Source organism: Onychomys torridus, chromosome 14 (genome assembly GCF_903995425.1).
Source record: "Onychomys torridus chromosome 14, mOncTor1.1, whole genome shotgun sequence".
Taxonomy (NCBI): domain Eukaryota; kingdom Metazoa; phylum Chordata; class Mammalia; order Rodentia; family Cricetidae; genus Onychomys; species Onychomys torridus.
Genome location: NC_050456.1, coordinates 10,596,868 through 10,616,479, shown reverse-complemented (window position 1 = coordinate 10,616,479; position 19,612 = coordinate 10,596,868). Strand labels below are relative to the sequence as shown.

The window sequence follows — 19,612 nt, the reverse complement described above, 5'->3', positions numbered from 1 at the left end:
GAACTCAGCTGTTACATAACTCAGTATTTAATACATAAACTGAACCTGTATATTCTATCTATATGATCAATATATAAACTACAAATTTTAACTGAAAAAGCAGACTAAGGAAGACAAGATTGAGAATAAAGCCTTCCTTCCAAAGCTATAGAAAGTATAACTTAGATTTTTGAGGACAATGCTTTATCAAGTAGTAGAATTATACTTAAGCCAAGGCAAATATTTTAAAGATCCCTCTATAAATAGATGTGAATATTCAGAAAGCCATGCTGAAGCCTGATAGCTCACCACAGCAAAATGAGCAATGTGTCTTCTCAGGTTATTGGTGAGGGACAGAGCAGGGTACAGATACAGGGAATGTTTAAAATCCAGAGCTGTGAGGTGTGGTACAGTTCAGGTGTGTAAGCTGCAGGACAGTAGCAGGCTTGTTACTTTTCCTAAGGAGACATGAACAAATGTCTGCTCATCCTAGATACGGCACAAACAAGAGACCAAAGTTAAGGATTCCATCCGAGCTCAGCACCATGAGTTCCCTGGCTCGTTCATGGGAGCCTGCATCTGTAAGTAAGGGTTTACTTACTGAATGACCTCCAACAACTGCATCACCAACATTCCACCCTGGCCTAAGTGACCACCTCTTACAAACCTGCAAAGATGGCACTGTGCCTTTTGCTAACCTTCAACTTCAGGTATAGTCTAGTATCTCCAAGAACTACATGCAGCTGGGAGGAGGTGTGGTCTGACATGAGGAATTCAGAAGCTGGAATGTCACATGGGGATCTGCTGAGCGTTCATAATCACAGACACTCAGAATGTGAAACAGTGGCAGTCACAGGACACCTGGAAGACAGGCTCCACAACATAGTGTGGCTCTGGTCCTATTCCAGGATTTGTGTTCCAGCTTCACCAGTTCTATGTGTGCGTACGAAGCCGTAATTTAGTTCCACCAACCATCACACTGGCACAAAAGTACCTAGTCCATGGAGATGTAGACAGAATCAAATGTAGACAGATGCAGGGTTAGAGAAGGTCTAAATACGAAATACTCACTTATATTAGCAATGAAAGTAAGAGAAAGAAATCCACACCCACAAGGAAGAGATCTGAGTAGTTTTCAATGGGATGAGCTGGAAGTCCACATGCCAGAGAGTGGAGTCCTAAGGCACAGCTGCTGGGAAACGGAACCTTAAGAAATGTTTAGGTCATGAGGGCTCCCTCCTCTGCGTGCACTCACACTGTGACTGTGGGAGCAGGTTCCCTATCTCAGAGTGGGCTTCTGACAGGACTTCCTGGTGCTAACTCTCCAGTGCTGGCCAGTTTGCTTTAAGATACTCACCTTCTCTCCCTCTCATCTTCTCTCCCTCCCTCTCATTTTCTCTCCCTCTCTCTCATCTTCTCCCTCTCTCTCATCTTCTCCCTCTCTCTCATCTTCTCCCTCTCTCTCATCTTCTCCCTCTCTCTCATCTTCTCCCTCTCTCTCATCTTCTCTCTCTCCCTCACGGTCCTCTCTCATCTTCTCTCCCTCTCATCTTCTCCCTCTCTCTCATCTTCTCCCTCTCTCTCATCTTCTCTCTCTCCCTCTCTCTCATCTTCTCTCCCTCTCATCTTCTCCCTCTCTCTCATCTTCTCTCTCTCCCTCTCTCTCATCTTCTCTCCCTCTCATCTTCTCCCTCTCTCTCATCTTCTCCCTCTCTCTCATCTTCTCTCTCTCCCTCTCTCTCATCTTCTCTCCCTCCCTCTCATTTTCTCTCCCTCTCTCTTGTCTTCTCTCCCTCCCTCTCATTTTCTCTCCCTCTCTCTTGTCTTCTCTCCCCCTCTCTCCCTCATCTTTCCCTCCCATTCATCACCCCTCCCTCTGTCCCTTCTTCTCATCAGATGGAGTCCCTTTGTCCTGGGATTCCCAGCTTCCTGACCTGGATGAAGCAAATTCCTTTTCTTTATAAACTATCTAATATCAGGGATTATTGTAGCAATACAAGAACTAAGGAGGAACGGGAGAGTCAGCAGTACAGTCTAGCTATTTCTTTCTTTCCGTTTTATTTTTGTTGTTGTTTTGTTTGTGGATTTTGGTTTCTCTGTGTAGCCCTGGCCATCTTGGAACTTGTTTGTAGACCCGGCTGGCCTTAAACTCAGAGATCCACTGCCTCTGCCTCCCAAGTGCTGAGATTAAAGGCTTGAGACACCACTGCCCAGCCATTCTAGCCTTTGAGAGGAAGAATGGCAATGAAGGAAGGCGTTAGGCAGAATGGGGGGAAATGGCCTTATTTTGATGGGTGCACAAGCTAATGACAGGCTGGGGAAAAAGAAAATGTGATAACAGTGAGGAGTTAAGAGTCAAAATGAAGCTAGGCGGTGGTGGCGCGCGCCTGTAATCCCAGCACTCGGGAGGCAGAGGCAGGTGGATCTCTGTGAGTTCGAGGCCAGCCTGGTCTACAAAGCGAGTTCCAGGACAGCCTCCAAAGCTACAGAGAAACCCTGTCTCAAAAACAAACAAACAAACAAACAAACAAAAAACCCAAAAAACAAACAAACAAAAAAGTCCAAATGATTAAAGTGTTACCTGGATAAAATCAATCTCAACATTGCAGGATCAGAAATTGAACCCATGTTTGATTTCAAAGTTTCTGCCCTAACTGCTGCCCAGGATAAATGTAGGGGACAGCTAACTAGAGCAGATGAGAAAAGGGGGAGACTGAGGCCACAGCAAACAGCAGAAGGAAGGAAATTTCACAAGCAGACACAAGGAAGTGTGCTACTTAGGCCTACAGAGGCAGGAAAGAAGAGAGGAGGGATGCAGAGGTGGGTGCATTAGGAAACCAAGCAGATGTTTTCCCAAGTCTCTACTCCTGTTAATCCGAAGTAAGAAGCCATCAGAGAGAGATAAGAGTAGGAAGTAGGACCTAAGATGAGGGCAAATGATTGGGTAACACTGCGGGGGAGGAGAAAGAGCAAAGTTGTTTCTGCAGTGAGATTCTAATCAATCCAAGGCCCCATGGCAGGTCACCACTCCTTCCCACTTTCCTCTGTTAAGGAAAATTTTAACCTCTCAGGCAACACTTAGTTAAATGATTTCATCGAACTATTTCTCATAAATTATGTATATATTAACCTCTCCCACTAGTTCACAGTTTGCTTGATGTTAAATTTTCAGCCTTTTGCTCAACAGAGTTAGGATTCTTTTTTTTTTCCTTAAAAGGAATGAACCAGTTATCAATCCATCTAAACTGTACTCTAATGCTCTTCTGTCTCCATTTTAATATTAAATAGAGGAAAATGACAAAATCTCTAATAGCAAATGATAATATGACTCTATCCATGAGTTAAGATCTTTTTCTTTCATGAGTTTTGAAAGATAAATACCTCAGTAACAACAGTGGTATCACTTATATATCTAGACATGTATGACGGTCTTCTGAAACTGGTAAGGTAACACACCTAACTACTTCTTAGAGGCCTTACCCTGTTCTACTTACAGAAAATCAATCTTCGCTATTTACATCCTCCTTGACATTGACATTGAAGGATTTTGTTAACTAAAAGCAAAGAATGTATTCTATTATCTTTCTGTGTGCATATCACAAACTCCTAAGGAAGTTTCAAGAATGAACTTAAAAAAAAATATTTTCTTCATCAAAACTTCTTTCAAGTATTTATTTATTTTTTCCTTAGAAGACTGAGTCTGTGTGTACTGCTTAATACTTTATAAACTAAGGCATACATGTCAAACACATCGGAGACTGTTCCCTTCCATACATAGTTTCCTGGAGATTTTAGTCATTTTCCATGAAGGAACAGGATATATGAGCTGGCAGCCTATGATGGGGGGCAGAAGAGCCTCCAGAGCAATCACTGCATCACAACACAGGATTGTGATTGCAATTCCACTTTCCTCCCCATTTATGGTGAAACAACAAATGAAATAAAATGTATCGCTAATATGAATAACAATAAATCACCTGACATAAAGGAGCACTTGAGTTAGGCAGCGGCTTCCAGGTATTGAGAGGGTAATCAAAATGAATGAAATGTAATTTCCACCCTCCATGGATTTTTCATGAATGTCCCAGCAGTTTAGAGTGTCAAGCTAGACATCTGCAAATGCTATTAATTAATACACTCAGACGACTTTTTCTCTAAATTTCAACTGCTAATGCTGAGGGAGGGTTCCTCTAAACTTGAGTCATGTGTACAATTATCTCTTGATTTTCATGGAACCCTAAGAGCCCTAATTATGTAGATACTGAAACATCAGGTATTATCATCTGTCACAGGATTTAACTGCAGAAGAAGGGTGGTCCATAAGGAAAGCAGGATGGAGTGATAAGCTTGAGGAAAGAGAGCCGACTCCATATAACTACTGGAACCAATGGAGGAAAACACAGGCCTACTGGCTCTCTACTATCCTGAAGGCAGCCTTCTGTCTCAACCTCCTCTCTCCTCTTTTCCCACAGCCTCCTTGATATGTAAACCAAAAAGAATATCTCTTGTAACACAGAAAAGTCAGAATTCTGTGTTTTACCCATCAAAACCACAAGTCCCATCTCCACCACATGAGCTCAAGACAGCATTTATCCTGTACTATAATCTACTTAGTAGGCAAGCCAATACAATTACTACAGTGTTATAATAAACTACAGATCATTAAATGTGCATGTATATCCATATTAATCTAACTCGTCTTTGTAATTATTAATTCATTATGTTAACAATTTCAAGGCTATGAATTTCTTCAAGGCAAGGGTCATCCTGCTGCACTAAGAGGCAAGTGGTACACAGGAGGCATTCGGTGTGTTACAATAGACAACAGAGTGAGTGAAAGGAGTTTCCTAATTGTGTGAATCCTGTACAATTACCCTCTGTAAATTAATCACAGTAACAATAGTAGATTTTATCAGAAGAGTCTGATGGATTAAAAAGAGGCGTTAGCTGAATCTCAGTTTGAAATTTTACAGTTTTATTTCCTATCAATGGGGTATTTTCATTATACAAAAGCAGGCTCTAATAAATTTTTTCTCAAAATAATTCAAAATACTGAAATCACAGTCACCACAAGGACTTTGGGTTGTCATCCTTTTGATCTATTTTTAATTGTGCCCGAGTCCACTCTACCTTAGTATCCTCACATGGTTTCCATTTACTTAGATGAGGACAATGAACGTTGTGATTGTTGGGATAATATGAAAAATGGACTGTGCATTGTGAATCATTACATTTAATATTAGGTTAGACTGCCAACTCTGACATTGTAAGGGAGGAAAGTGTAACCAGAACTGATGAGGAAATCATAATCCTAGAACTTTTAGCCACACGCTGCCATTGATTCTGATGTAAAACAAGAAATTAATACATGTTTCCTCAATTCACTGTTGCTGTGACCCCCCCCCCCCCCCCCCCGGAAATGGTCTCTGTGATCTGTTCCAAGCCGAGTACAGGTAGCCGGTCTCCGTTGCTTTTCTGCACTGTAGACAACCCCAGATTAAAGAAGAGAACTGGAAACTGGAACCGTTAGTCACCAAGTTCCACTTTTATCTTGGTAAAAACCTTTGCCGTTTTGACCCATGCATAATTCAAATGAGCGTTAGGAGAAAAACTGTGCAAGCTGTGGGTACAGCAGCAAGGCTGCAAAGAGAAAAGCTACCCCTCTTCTGCTGGCTCTAATTATCTCATTATTGTGTTCAGCTTCAAGCCATGCATTCCAAATGAGTACAGCAGACATGTTATCCATCTCAATTTCATACGTGCTGTACTATGTATCGAATGTCTATCACTTCAGATATTTTGCCTGTATGTGTCAGGACAGCTGCTAGACAGAATCTCAATACTTCTTGGTTGATTTATTAATATAAAATGGGATCTGATTGGATTACAAATTCTCATTGAAATGATATTTGTTGACTTAAACATCAGTTTTACTTCAACGCAATGGCACCTGACAGTGAATATTATATTTCCTTTTTCTGCACCATTTTTTAAAAATATCATTTGATATCAACCTATGTCCCATTAAGGCCACAAGAATATCCTTAATGCTGAGATATATAAATAAAAGCATCGATTCAGGCCATCAGTCACACTTTAGACTCATGGTACAAACATCAAAAGCAGAAAATCAACAAGAATAGGAAGCTTGCCAGGATAGGGATGAAAATTGTTATTTTAAAAAATCTTATGCAGAAAGTACAAAGATGGCAATGATGTAGGCAGGCATACTAACAAAAAAGTATGGAAAACAGAGAACTCAGAAGCCATGACACACGGGAAACACACAATACTTGATTAGCTCAAAGCTGTTGGGAAAAAGCAGGCTTATTATGTTTTATATCTGTGATAGTTAATCTTGTCAAAGTGTTACATTTAAAATCGCCAAAGAAACAAACTCATGGGAAAAAAATCTGTGTTTCCAGAGATGCTTAACTGGTACGGAAGACCCAACTTGAATGTGGGCTGCACCATCCCAAGAGCGAGAACCCAGGACCAAAGGAAGATTGGTAGCGGGCCAGCAGCTTCCATCCCTCTGGCCCTGCCAGAGGTGCAGTATCACGGCTACCTCCCACTCACGCCAGTGCAGGTGAGGGGTCTCAGGCCCCGACCCTGCCATGGCGGACTGAACTGTTACACCGGGAGCCAAATGAACACTTCCTTCCTTACACTGCTTTCTTCCAGGCTTTTGTCACGGTACGAAAGTAACTAACACACATAGAAATTCTTTTTTTTTTTTAATCTCTACAAAGAAAATTAATGATCTTTTTAACAGTTTTATAATTCTTGCATGAGCTTTCTCAGACAGGGAGGGGAAAAACCAAGTTGCATACCATTTCCCACAGATGTCCTTGTGTTATCTGTAACAGAACAAAAACTTACTTGTTCATCTATTCAATCATCCTCCCATACCAAGCACTTCATAAGGAAAGTCAATCACAACTGACATGTGCACATTATGTCTACTCGGACAAATTCAAAAATATCCTAATTTTATCAATGAAGAAAAGGACACTCATAAAATGTGAAAACTACACACATTACCCTTCAGCTGCCAACTATGTTCCGATCTCTACCAGTCACCCTCCGTCCTCTGAGGCATGTGCAGGCCCCAAATGAAATCAATGGTTCTAAAATTGTTTGGCTTTCACTGGTGAAGCACACGTCTCTGCCCAAACCTATACCTTAAAACAATGATTATCATGATACCCACAAGGAAAAGGAGACCAGATGAGGGGCCATCATATCCACTGAATCTTGCTTCTAATTGCCTCCAGCCAAAGTAATACTTACAGTTAGGAAGACATCAACTCATTTGGTATCTAATTTCTTTCCAATCTATTGTTTAAAATAAATGAATAAATTCATGCACTGTTATCCTCCAAACTTCACTTTAACATCTGGAATCCTTGACTAAAACCCTTGCTTCAGTAAAGGGCTGCAGCAGCCTGTGTGAAACCTACCACACAAGACTATGACTCTTCCTTACTGTGTTATCTTTCTCCTCAGGGAAATTATAGTGCCTATAATCTTCAACCTAGTGTCCTGGAAAAGGGGGCTTGGGTATGAAAGTCACAAACATAAAAAAAAAAAAAGCAAAAGCAAAAGAGGCCTTAAAAGACACAATTTAATATATAAAAATGCTATATTTTAACACCTGCAATTCTATACACATCTATAAAGTTAAATGTATTACATAATTTATACATGATATATAACATATATAATTACAGAATTTATCTTTGAAGAATGATTTCACCTATAAATATGAATATTTCTCCCTCATTTCTATTCCTTCTGAAAACATCTGAATCGCTGATATTGCTCCTGACATGGTTCCTGGGGTAGTGTATCAGACGTTAAGATGGTGCAGGTGAAGTCACTGACTTGCATTGTTGAGAGCTGCTAGTGTAGACAGAATGCAGACAAACTCACAGCTAAAATCAATGTATCATTTATAAAGATGTACATGAGAATCTCAAATAAAATCTACATAAACTAAGCCAAATAATTAAAATAGTCCCTACTGATAAAATAATATATTCCAGAATGAAGGGGTAAATATAAAAACACATATCAAAATAACAGAGTTGCCTTATTTGATAAAATATAACAAACCTATTACTATCTTGAATACTGTTTATTATCCAAGGCAAAAATAGTTAAAAAATAATTTCCACCTAAGATAAATAGCAACAACAAATAGCAACACACCTCTTAACTCTGAAATCAGAAAACTTTAATTCTATTTGAGTATTTAATGATAAATAATATTCCCGTGTAATTCAATAGACCAGAATACAGGTTGTACTTGCTGAAGGACAAGGAATAGAAGTAGAAGGTTACAAAAGGAAAGAACTGTTGCTGAAGGAAGACAGTGACCTGGAAAGGAGGAAGAACATTTGGAAATGTGCTCACAATCACGATCAACAACAACTGTTCTCCCACTGTTGCTATGATACAGTCTTGGCCAAAACAAGCTTAGGGGAAAGGGCTCATCTCCTCCTACACTTTATAGTCCATCATCACCACCAAGGAATATTGTAGTCTACAAAATGATCGCTCTGGGAAGACACACCCACAGGTGTGATGGTGGCACGAGTGTTAGGGGGTAAAAACTGCTTTCTGGTGAGACCTACAGCCTGCATCATGGATGGAACTCACTTCTTATACTGTCAGCCTGGCTAAGAACCTGTGGCTGGAGAGGTGATAGGCCCCAGTGGAGAATCTAATTTTGCTAAATGGGCACTTATCTTCAGTGCAACACCAAGCCCTTATCAAAGAAGCTTCTTTAAACAAACAAAACAACGTTTTCTCTTTTCATTTATTCTTCCCTCATATAGTACATCCCAACTGCCATTTTCCCTCCCTCCATCCCTCTCCTCCCAGGCCCTCATCCCCATCTCCCCTCTTCCCAAGAAAGACGTTTCTTTTTGCAGTGGACTGTGGCAAATGCAGAGACTCACAACCGGTCAACATGTAGAAAGAAAGTGCGGGTGCAGTCCCTGGCTGAAATGTGCGATCATGGTATCTGTATCCTGCTCCTTCCACCCTCTCCCCAACACTTGTACAAGGCCAGAAAGATTTGAAAAGTCAGACGTTCGGAAGGACTGTCATAAATCAGTGTCTTCTAGACATGCCAGGGCCACTGTATTCATGAACTCACAGTAGCTGTGGTTACCTAAATGAAATCTGAACAAAATCAACTCCAGAATGGAGGGGAGGGAGCTAGTTATTGGCAGTTGACAGTTCTGAATGAGGAAGAGTCATACAACAGATTTGTGTGAACTTGTACCTATATATTAAATACAATCCATTTTCATTTTACTTCTGAGAAATAAGCTGAACCTATGCAAAGGAATTTTTAATTTAAAAGAAATTACAAAAATTGTCTGTTCTAATTTTCCTTCATATTTCAAAGATTAATAGTTAAGTTTTACTGCTAGCTGCCTTTAATTTACTTTCCCCCAGGTATTTTTAAAATTATATACATATACATTATGTATATAATTATATATGATATATTATACATATGAGAATGAAAAGTCAATTCTGTTAGAAAATAGTATGAAAATATTTGGTTTCATGAGTATATAACGATTACCAGAAATCAAATTCCAAAAGAAAATAGTTAAGCTCATGAGGTTCTTCATCAGATATGCTAAAGAAATTAAACATGTACCCATACACAACACTTAGAGAACTATAAAACAAAAACCATGTCTCTGCAGTTGTGTAGCTTGGTCTGCTTAAGGGGCCCCTGGCAGTAAGATCAGGATCCATCCCTGGTGCATGAGGGGGCTTTTTGGAGCCCACTACCTTTGGTGGGACACCTTGCACAACCTTGATGCAGAGGGAGGGGCTTGGACCTGCCTCAGCTAAATGTACCAGGCTTTGCTGACTCCCCATGGAAGGTCTTACCTTTTTGGAGGAGGGAGGGAACAGGGGTGGGTTGGGGGAGAAGGCTGGGGGAAGCAGGAGGAAGGAAGGGAAGGGGATCTGTGGTTGCTATGTAAAATGATAAAAAGAATTCTTAATATAGAAAAAAAGTGTATCTAATATTCAGTTTCTTTTCAGTGCAGTAAACTTGGTTCTTGCAACCTGTTCAAATAATACCTTATTTGATATCAAACCCTGAATGTCTCCTCTTTAGAACAGAGTTGAAATTTTCAAAAGTTATCAAATATAACTAATAAAAGTCTATCTCATATATCTAATAAAAAGCACTATTATTTATTATAAAAAAATTAAATCTTTCTAGATTTGCTCGAATAAAACTTGTGGTTAAAACATGAAAAGGAGGAAAATGGATATTTCTGTAGGTATTTTATGGATAGGGTTTTAAAAGTATTTATTTAGGTACAAGAAGAATATTATCAGCTGGTACAGAACATAACTATGAAGCCTTCTAGACAAGGGATTAATCACTAAACACTAAATCACTAAAATCAAGGAATGGTTTGGATTTTTGTTTGTTGGCTGGTTAAATATACACAACTGTGTCTCCTTAGTCACGCTGTCAAGATATAAAAGACATTTTAAAACCTTTTTTTGAATACCACACAGCAATGATCCCTTAGAGGCACCAACTTTAGATGGTGCTTAAACAATGATATTTTTTTTCCAACAATAACAATTTTCTTTAAATTCATTTACAAAACCTCACCACACAGCATGAGGCATAATTTCCTGGTAAGCAACTATAAAGTAGAATTAACTATCCTCAAATGACTATGAAATTAAGTCATCCATATCAGATTAAAATGACCATAAATGCATTTAAAAACATGCTAATTTACACAGTCCCCTAACCATGTTTAATTGCCACGTTAAAAGTCCTAAATGCATTCCTTTTCATGGCTGATCTGTCCTTTTACAAGCAGAATAGTGTCAATTGAATTAACTTGTTCTTCCTAAATGTTGCACTTGGATTTCCTTCATTCACTTCCTGGAGGATTCACAAGCTCTAGGAATTATGCCTAAATATTTTTATTAAATAATGTAATTAAATTCATCAAACCAATTTCATGAGATAAGCAATGCCTAAATATTTAGCCTTAAGCAACGTAAGTCATCAAGATGGATGTAAATACATACAATTAACACATATGAATATACATACATATAAATGCTATTGTCCATCCCTTCCTGGTACATTTTGCCATGTGGAGCACACTTGTCTTCCCCAAAACATAGCATCTACAGAAAACAAAAGGCAACAGCTAGCTTCTGGAATTACTGCTGTAACCACTGTTACCCTATGCCTACTTCAACAACTCCATATGTATTGATTTCTGCAATCCATAATACCCCACACTTTTCACAATAGGCTCTCCTAAAATTTCCAAGCATGCTCCATCAGATGTGGAATACAGTGTTCACTAGCTGTCAGCTATCCCTCTTCTAGCTTCAGAGTGCATAAACACAGTTTGCTGTCGCTATACTTTGGGGGTCTTCACTCACTGCAGACTGTCACTTGTGGACTTCCAGTATGTTTGCATATAGCTTCCTTCCTGAACTCTCATGTTTCATGACCTACACCAGCTTCAGCTGTGTATCCTAACTGCCCTGAATCCCTGCTCCTGAAAACCCAGAAACCACCAGATGCAGATAAATTATTTACTTCACTAGTTACTAAGTCAACCCCCAAGAGCTAATGAAAAGATCTTTTTGCATGCCATACTACACACAATCTTCAAAAGGCAGCAATACATAGAACAAAAGAAAGCAGTTCTGATCTGCCCAGGGAAATACTCATGAAGCATCCAATTATTTTGGTCTCCTTCAAAGCACCAGCACCTTTTAGTTTCTATAACTACCAAGCTTCACCATAAGCTGGAAACTCAAAATCACTCACATTTGCCAGCAAAGTAGAAGTGAGAACATACTTCAACATACCCACAGTATTAATACTGAAAAGTTAACCTAAGTCACTAGATACCTTCATCCCCAAGAAAACTCTGCAGAGATTAAAATTCTACAGTGTGTACACTAAAAAATATAGTCTTCTAGTAGCTGCAGAAATATGACCAGTTCTATCAAGTTTATGCTCTCACAAAAACTGACAGGTATATAGAATTGATGAAAAGCTAAAGTGACTTCTATAATGAGAAAGACTGATAAGGGCAAAATCAAAAATCAAGAGAGCAAAAGAAGACTGCACTATGTGATATAATTACCAACAGATAAAGGCCCTCAGCAATTTATTAGATTTCATTTGGTCCTTTTATCCTGTGTGCAGACTGGCTTCCTCAAGTCCATGTCAGCTGCATTTCTCAATGAATACTCACAGAGATAGCTAGAAACATCTACACTAGGAAGTTCATTTTCTGGCATCCTTGACAGCAAGGCTTAGCATAAGAACTCGCTCTCACCAGGCAGACACACCAACAGAACTTTGGAAGCAGAATTAACACAATGGGGCAGAGGTCAGCTGCAGTTTCCCTGACTGTTCTAACTTTCAACAAAGAGGATTTTGATTTTCTGTTGCACAGGTCCCAACAGCAAATTCCTACACTCATAGGTATCAACAGCTAAGACCACAAGATCCATAAGATCATTGCAACCCATGGTAGACTGGTGGTCCTCGATCCAGTAGCTAGGAATGGAGTCTCTGCCTTCCTTGAATGTTGCAGATTTCTTGGCTGGCATCCTCTGTAATAAGCTGTCCTCCTCCCGCAACAGAAATGTGTCCATTGGATACAGTAAAAAAATAAATGAGTATTACACTTGAATGCTTGTGCATTTTGGAATCTCTTTGTTTCCTAAGCTAGGGCTTGCCTTATCGGATACGGGTCCAGGGGCTACAGCCATGGCTCGGAGGTAAGGAGTACTTTCGGTCCTTATGGAGGATTACTGGAGTTCCAGACTCAGCACCCACACTGGGAGGCATGCAGGCACCCCCCCAACCCCAGCTCCTGGAGATCTGAAACCCTCTTTTGACCTCGATGAGCACTGGCAGGCCTCTGTACACTTCGACAAAAATTAAAAATAACTAAGTCTTTAAAGAGCCCACAGATACTTTTGGGGTAACTGTTAAAGAAGAGCAAATAAATAAAACATAAACGGAAGGGGTAGAGAGGGGAGAAGCAAAGACGTTGACAGTTTTAAGGACTTACGAAATAACTGTTCTTTCCTTGAGGCTTAGCATTATTTGGTGCTGTTAAACCTACTAGATTAATAAAATATTTTAATTTCTGTTCTATTGATTTTAAATATAAATAACGTATTTGTTCACATTCCTGTTGAAACTTTGGACATACTCCATTAATATTTTTTAATATTTTCGGAATCAAATTATAACTTCTCAAAAAATGTAATGACATATCCAAAAGCCAGAAAGTATGTTGTAGAGTACATGACTCTAATAGCAACTGTACAAAACAGTCAAATAAAACACATCCACAAGCTCCACTGCCATCTTCTTGTCTTGTCCGCCGACGAAATGGGGAAAACGACAGTGAGCCTTTCAGAGCGTGGGCTTCACAGTGTCGAGGGAAGACCACGGCTCTCCAGGATGTCTCCTGGGCCCAGGCACACATCTCCTTAGGAACAGACTGTCTTCATATCCTCCGAGCAGAACAACACACAACAGACAGTGCAAAGGCTGACAGGGGAATCCAGGTGTTCCTATCACGTCAGCCTTTAAAGAAGTTTACAAAGACGAAAAACCATGTCGCCCTTCTTACTAACACAGTTATCTGGGAAACAGTTTTCACTAAAAAAAAAATCTTAACATAAGATGACCTATCAGTGTTATTTGAAGTCATAGAAGTATTTTTTTTTTAATTTTTAATTTTTTGGTTATTTGCCTCAGCAGAACGTCTTTTATTGAAGGAGGGAGAAGGCCTTAAATACAGGCTTACAGCACAATGGGAGAACCCCAGAGGGCAGAAGGTTCGCTACTGATGTTTTACAGGGTTTTTTTTGGTTTTTCGAGACAGAGATTCCCTGTGTAGCTTTGTGTCTTTCCTGGAACTCACTTGGTAGACTAGGCTGCCCTCGAACTCACAGAGATCTTCCTGGCTCTGCCTCCCAAGTGCTGGGATTAAACGCATGTGCCACCACCGCCAAGCATTTTTCTTTTTTGGAGCTGAGGATCTAAACCAGGGCCTTGGGCTTGCTAGGCAAACGCTCTACCACTGAGCTAAATCCCCAACCCAGCATCTAAGCTGTTAACCTCCAATATGCAGGATACACAGACAAGGAACTTACTTCCCTTAAGCATTCAGGAGGGTGGAAACCGACAGGGAATTGGCATAGGGAGGACATCAAGGTCAAGGTCAGCAAGCAAGGCAGCACTTACCCAAAACTGAAGCCAGGGCCCTATTGGTCCCCTCCTTTTACTAAAAAAATGAGAGATAGAAGTATTTTAAATGTGCTAAATTTATGTTTCTCCTAGTAAATATTGGTAAGCAAAGTCACTAAAAGCTCTTCCAGGTCTTTGATTTTTATGAATTCACCATGTTGTCCTCTGACCTCCATTTCCATACTATTGTATGCATATTCACAGATGGGCGCGCGCACACACACACACACACACACACACACACACATTAAAAATTTTAAAACATATATAATAGCAAAGTCCTATAATAGTGTCAGAATTCCTTTAATAAATAATAAATTATAGTTAAACAGAACTAGTTTTCTATACACATAAAATACTAGGCAGCCTTTCTAATTGCCGTAGTAGAAAGAACAATGTATTGAATAAATGGATTTAAATACTACTTTCACAACTTATTAACTGTGTGGGCATCTGGTCCCTATTATCCTCCTTACTACCAATGGGACAAGCTCAACAGCAAGCATATGCAAACTGAAACCGTTGTATTTTGCAAGCATTCCCCACCACTTAATTACTTCTATATAATTATATACATTTGCTAATTCAATCATCGGGAAGGATATTGTACAGCGAAGTCTGAGTACCACATCCTCTCGCTACACTTGCCATGTAACTACACACTGCTGAATCAAGCACAGAATTACTGAAGAAAATTTCCTAACTCAGATCATAGCTGTCCAGGTGTGTAGAAATCACCACCTCCTAAAAAAGAAAACATTCCTTGTTCAAATGCCTGTGTTGATCCAAAAATGCCTTTCTTTGTCAAGGAATGCTAGAGTTGCCTTCAATGAGACCTGTCCATTAGGGACAACAGTCTAGACCGCTCATCTTTGATAAAAGCAGGGTCACTTAGGTATAGCTAATTAGGCTTCCGAAGCCTAGAGGTCCACATTCATCACTAACAAGCTCTCAACAAGCACAATTTCAGCTCCATTTCATTTCTTAACTTTACAAAGCAGTACATGACAGTTAGGCTTGAGGAAAAGTATCATGGAGCAATGGGCCTTCTCTTGCTCAGACTCCTTAAAAAGTTATTAAATGCTGTGATAGTTGAATAAAAATGGCCACCTAGGCTCATAGGCACTTGCCCTATTAGGAGGTGTGGGCTTGTTTGAGGAGGCAGGCTGGGGGCAGGCTTTGAGGTCTCAGAAGATCAAATCGGCCAAGCAGCTCACAGTCTCTTCCTGTGGATCAAGGTGTGGAAATCTCAGCTGCTTCTCCAGGACCATGTCTACCTGCATGTCACCATGCTTCCCTCCATGACAATAATGGACTATACCTCTGAAACTGGAAGCCAGTCACAATTAAATGTTTTACTTTGTAAGAGTTGCTTCAATTTATTTTTCAACTAGACAGCATATGTATGTATGTATGTATGCACATATGTATGTGTGTATGTATGTATATGTAGAGCATGTTTTTGTAGTTTTAGTGATGCTTTATAATCTGCCTCAGTCATATTTTCTTTATTAATAGAATAATAATAATAACTGGATTGTGCCAGGTAAGTGGTACTGAATTGGGCATGTAGTGACATACAAGAATAGCAGCACCGTTATAGGTTGTAATTACTTTTTTATCAAAATCATATCTGCTATAACAAAATTTCTTGTATTGGAACTCTAAAACATCAGTAAGCAATCTTAAGAAGTAAGACAAATTTTATGTGAGAATGTCTTGGCCTTCCCACCGCTAAGCCTTTGAAACTTAATACAGTATAAAATTGATGTCAGAGTGGCCTTTGCATAGCCCTTTGTTTTCTTACTTCCAAGGACTGCGTGAAGGATGCAGAATATGTAAGTGATAACCTGAACCTGCTCAGGGTCGGCCACACAATCTGCCAACTTGAATACTTCATCTTTAGAAAAATACTTTTACTCTTGCACGTCTCAACAATGCCATGTTGTAACGTGACTTCATCTTCCTGTGACAGACATTACTACCCTACCCATCCTTTACAACTGCTCATTCCATGCTGCACTAGAGCAGCTGTGGCCCTTTCTACCACACAGTCACCAGCCTGCCATTCATACAATGAATACTGAGATTATTGTACAAAAGACTATAAGCAAAGCAAAGTGAACTGTGGCATCACAGATTATGAAGGCAGCATCCTCACTAAGAAGGGATAGTTATCTGTATCACCTACTCCAGGGCTCAGGAACAATATGGAAGAAGAGGCAGAAAGAATTTAAGGGCTAGGGAATAGGAGAGATTGGGGGGGCATTAATGGTATAGAATGCTGACTCTTAGTCATGATATGGCTACTTAGTCTTGAACTCACAGCAGCTGTGATTTACTTGCCTTAGATATCCACAAGATTGGGCCTGTCAAGAGCCTGTCATGGCAACAGGAAGGGCTCATGTGGCCCCATCCCTCCCTGAGGATATATCAGCAGACAAAGTTGGTAGGGGGGTGTGAGATAGTTTCTTCAGTGGTATAGCCATTGGTAAGAGATGCATGGTCCAGTGAACAAACTCCACGAGTTCCTGTAAACAACCCTAAGGAAACTCAGAGGGTCACAAACAAAAGAAGAGACAAAAGTGGACTACGGAGTACTTGTGAAGAAGGAGGGTAACAGGAAGAGGGAACAGGAGAGGAAGTAGGGAAGTGAATATGACTGAAACACATTTATATGTTAAAATGAAACCATCATTGTGTGTAATGTAAGCTTAAAAATGAAGAAAAAAGATCGCCAACATTGAGGGACACAACATAGCTTTCAAAGACATTCCTTTCTGAAAAAGAACCATGACTTCTGGAAAGTCGTTGATTCTATCCCTGGACAGATAAAGTGCACAAGCAGCTTGCACCAACATAGTTTATTATTGCAGAAAATAAGGGAATTTGCAAAGATGAATACTTGTCAGAAGCATTCAAAATTATAAATTGCTGGGAAACAATTTCAAAGAGAGAAATAAGAAAATATCCAAGGGAGTAGAACACTGAGGGTAACCACCTCCACCAAAGGCCTCATCAGGTCAGAATCATCAATAAACACAAAACAGAGAAACTTACTAAGAACAACATGTGATCTCCAAAGGTCTGCTCAAGATTGATCAGTAATGGCCGGGGGCTAATTTAAAGGGAGGGAGAGAAAGCGTGTGCAAGAACTGTATTTTTCAGAGATACTGACATTGCAAAAGATGAAAAAGAAGGATTAAGACTTGTTAAAGGTTAAAGACTACGAGAGACTAAGGAAATAGCATGACCAAACACAACACGTAATGCTCTACAGGATCTCACACTACAAAGAAAACCAACTTTTGAAAGTATATATTGAGTAGTGCACTGAAAATATTCAAGCATGAATGCTGTTAGATAATAGCATTTTAGTACCACTGAATTTACTGATGTTGGAAACTACTTTGGTTATATAAAAATATTCCTCATTTTTAGGAAGATACATTGGAATATTTAGAGTGACATGAAAACAATATTATCTATAACTTACTCTCACAAGATTCTGAGAAAAGCATTGTGTGTATGCATAGTTTCCCTACATATCTCCATTCTGTCTATTCATCAGATATCCATTCTCTCAGTTTACATATACATATATATACATAAATACATACATATATATATATATATGGAGAGGGGGAAGAAAGGAGAGAGAAAGTTCACATGATAATGGAACAAAGCATTAGCACCAAATAAATCCTGGTTTTCAGGGTTTATAGGTATTCTGTGTACTATTCCTTACAACTCTCAATTTGAAACTATTTCCAAGTAGGAAATTGAAGAGGAAAAGATCAGAAGGATGATGAGCACACCATCTCTGTCCTGTGAGGGAAGCAGAGGAGCAGATGGGGGCACAGCCAGACGCCGTGAGTTGCTGCCAGGGCTCCCTGGCTCATGGACACTCCTCTTTCAGTTTTCTTGGTGTCACAGTGATGACATATATGTTGAGCATACTGTGGAAAGTGGATAAAAACACTACATTAGGAAAGAGAACAAAAAAGCAATGCTCTGTAAATTGCTATCACAACTGTGTCAAAACTAGAACAGCTAAGCTCTCCCAATGCAAGCACAACAAAACAGCCCAGTAAAAGTTTTGGAGTGATAATTGTCAATTTACTTTGATTCTGCTAGCTAAATGCACAATATTGTTTTCAGAGCAGGTTGTTCAGTATTTACCTGTCGTCTTTCTTCCTCAACTTGATATTAAATTTTCTCAACAGAATAGTCTTCTATTTGAAATGCAAAAGCATGCAGTAAGAGTTCAGGCATCATTCTAACAGTCTTAATTTTCAGAGTCACTCTTATGATAGTGATCCTACTGTTACCCTCTTCTCAGATGGGGAAAAAACTACCATCAGGTTAAAGAAAGTGTCCCTGGGCTCACACCACCCAGACATTACTCAACTCTATGCTTGTCAACACCATATTTGGTTGTGCTTCCATACCCCTCTAAACCGAAGATCTGACCAAAAACATTTCTTTCAGTGAAAGCAAGCTTAAAAGCCAAGCTTGAAATCCAGTACGCTAGAGCACTAGATGAGCAACAAAGTACAGCTGTGGTTCCCAGTCACTGTAAAGATGCAAGGGAAAAGAGACATCCCAAAAGGGAAGTTACCTGTTCCTCTGTTCCTTTTTCCTTTGACCATTCATGAAGAATGGAACATTGTCGAGTTATTAAATGCTACCAGAGACAAGGGAATAGGGAGAAAAAGTTAAAATGTCTTCCTTCTATCTGATATACATACGAAATAATGCATACTTTAAAAACTCAGGTTTACTGTTGCCTGTTCCAGCCTGCTGCTGTGATGAACCATTCTGAGCAAAGGCAGCCTTGGGAAGGAAAAGGTTTATCTCAGCTAACACTTCCAGGTCACACTCCATCAACCACGGATGAACATCGTTCACTGGATCATTCTCTGGCTTGCTGCACAGCTCATACATAGCTTTTGTTTTATTTCATTTTTTATACAGCCCAGGACCACTGGCTGAGGAATGATACTGTCCACACTGGACTCATCCTTCCTATGTCAAGTAACAATCAAGACAATGCCCCACAGACATGCTCACAGGCCAATCCTATCTAGCCAATTCCTCAGCTGAAGTTTCCTCTTCCCAGGTGATCCTGAGTTGTGTCATCTGACAATAAAAACTAACCAGGACAACTCTGTAGAAAACAAGATCCTTTTCATATAAAAATGATCTTATCCAGGATAAGATCCTGGCTGGCTGGAATAAGTGGACCAATAGCCATTGTACCTTACTGTCTAGCTCATCCTGCACAAGTGTCCCACTCTCATTTATTCCCTCACTACATCATCT

The 19,612-nt window shown here is 39.7% G+C and overlaps 1 protein-coding gene across 4 annotated transcripts in view; it reads right to left on the bottom strand.

The window, feature by feature from the left end:
• The window catches only part of Immp2l (inner mitochondrial membrane peptidase subunit 2), an 854,797-nt gene that overhangs the window by 664,901 nt on the left and 170,284 nt on the right, over nt 1-19,612 (bottom strand). The window lies entirely within an intron of this gene.